Source organism: Palaemon carinicauda, chromosome 6, assembly GCF_036898095.1.
Source record: "Palaemon carinicauda isolate YSFRI2023 chromosome 6, ASM3689809v2, whole genome shotgun sequence".
Lineage (NCBI taxonomy): Eukaryota > Metazoa > Arthropoda > Malacostraca > Decapoda > Palaemonidae > Palaemon > Palaemon carinicauda.
In genome coordinates, this window is record NC_090730.1 from 128,302,938 (window position 1) to 128,305,437 (window position 2,500).

The window sequence follows — 2,500 nt, forward strand, 5'->3', positions numbered from 1 at the left end:
TCTCTCATCTCTCTCTCTCTCTCTCTCTCACTCTCTCTCTCTCTCTCTCTCTCTCTCTCTCTCTCCTTTGAATGCGATATTTCATGAAGCTGTAACATCTAACTGTTCTAAGGACGTTTTTGCTTTTATTGTTTAAGATTGAATACAATTTATTTATTTCTTAATATATAACAAACAATAGCAGCGTCAATGACCTTAGATTTCTGTATGCCAGATAACTCTTAATCAATCAGTAAATCAATCAAGCTGTATATGTGAAATTATTTCTGTCCAGGTCCTTTAACTTTAGAGTCTGCTTGTCAAGTTCCCAAAACCACTGGTTTTTCTATTGCAGATTTCTGTGCTTTTTGTTATAATTCGTATGAACGTTTAGTCGAATACTTTCAAAAGTTACATTAATTAACTTTTTTCAAATTATCTTTCCCTTTTTAATCGGTATCCTAATTGTCATTCACAGAATAATTTGCTGTGCACATGACCAACAAGATACCGCTTTACAAATGATGCTATTAAATTCCGTAATCATAGTTGTACAATCCTAGGTGTTGATTCTTTATATTGTTGTCATATACATATCATCCGTTTTATGCAACGCGAAATTGCATAACCCAGTAAATTCTTTTTTACAGCTAACTGATCACTTTTCCATTCTCACAGAGGCGTTAGAGAACGCATGGTTTCATTATAAAATATTTTCCATACATTTTGTAACTGACCTGACACCAGGCATCTCATTCGACATTGTTCTCTGCTATTGTTTGATAAATTCGTAGCCATCATCCCATTTACGTATTTTGATTCTCCGGATCGTTAGTTTATTGTTTATTTTAAGTGCTGTCAATTTTTTAATATGACAGCATATGGCCTTTTATAACCTTCCGGAGAGTGGATTTTTGCTTTTTCTCTGCATGCCATTGTAATTCGCTGTATGAAAATGGCTCTTTTATCTCTTTTAGGTCCAATGTGGCAGACAGCTCAATTGTTTACTTCACCCTCCTAAACGGCAACACACCAGATACAAATTCTGATGGAACTTTCGCTATCAGGTTAGTGATAAAAGATTGATGCGTCTCTCATTTATAGATTGTGCAATAGACCTGGTAACAGCTATCAATAGATGCAGGTGTATTTCTACAAATTGGAAACCCGATGAAAAAAGGGCTGTTTTATTTTATATAATATATTCTTATATTCTTATTATATTAAGTAACAAAATTGGCAAAACAATGTAAAAGGTATTTAGGTATAAAAATTGCTAGAGGATAAATTGGATCAGTCTTAGATTCTTTTTTACTAGCAAAAAAATAAAGGTAATAATTGCCACCCATAAGTATCTTCTATCATCAAGTTAGATTTATTCAATTTTCCTTTTACGTTTTACATCACTGTTCAGCAATCTCTCTCTCTCTCTCTCCTCTCTCTCTCTCTCTCTCTCTCTCTCTCTCTCTCTCTCTCTCTCTCTCTCTCTCCCCTTTAAATAAAATGGCACGATACGTGCCGTCAAAAATGCCAGCTATTTATGACTGGATTATCATTTACAAAATGTAATAACAAAAAATATTCATATCATATTCAAGAAATCTTTTAAAACAAAAGTTAACTGGTCTATTTTCTACTTCTTTTGAAATTTCTCTTTTGATAACAGAAATTTCTACTTAAAGAATTATATGTATAAAGTAGTACTAATACATATCATTCATATCAGTTTTCGTACATCTATTCTAAATTTTGTATATGTATACAGCACATCTATTGTACGTTGTTAAAAAATTTACAAATTTCTTCAATAATCATTCTAATGGCCTGGTATCTCTTTAGCCGCCTACTCTCTCTAGTATTCAAAATTATTATTATTTAAACTCCAGACAAGTAAATTTCACATTTTTTTTTAATGTAACTGTGATGAAATTCTATATATGTGAAATGTGTTCATGGTGAGATATTGGAAATTGTGGGAATTTTAATTTTGCTTATGAAAAGGATATTGCATCGCTGCGGATATTAAATAATTTTTTCATATTTTTCCCTCATTCTGTTCAGTGAAAGCATAAATTCCCTATAGAATTTAATCCCAAATGCTGATATAAGTCTTTCTTATAGAAATGAATTAAAATTCTCTATCTTATGATGATCGAGAATATATTTTTTTCATGGCTATATTGATTATTGATTGATCCGGATTTGTCTAGTGAAGATGTGGTTATATTTAACGTTTCCTCTTATTAATATTGAAATAAATGTTATTGAAATTATTATCTCTGAAATCATTATTTATAGTGAAATTTTCTTAATTATTATTTACATTGATATATTAAGATTACTATTGGGTATTAATATCCACAATTATATACGTTGTATATTAAGGAATACAGGAGCTTTCGCACTTTTACAAAGTGCATCTTCAGCTAAATAATAAAAAAAAATCACAATGTTTCAAAGGTAAACTGGAAACATATGCCAATTACAAAATAAAAATAATTACACTGAAGTAGTAGTTGAA

At 30.6% G+C, this 2,500-nt stretch overlaps 1 pseudogene; it reads left to right on the forward strand.

The window, feature by feature from the left end:
• LOC137643230 (neural-cadherin-like) overlaps positions 1-2,500 on the forward strand; it is a 63,585-nt pseudogene that overhangs the window by 51,490 nt on the left and 9,595 nt on the right.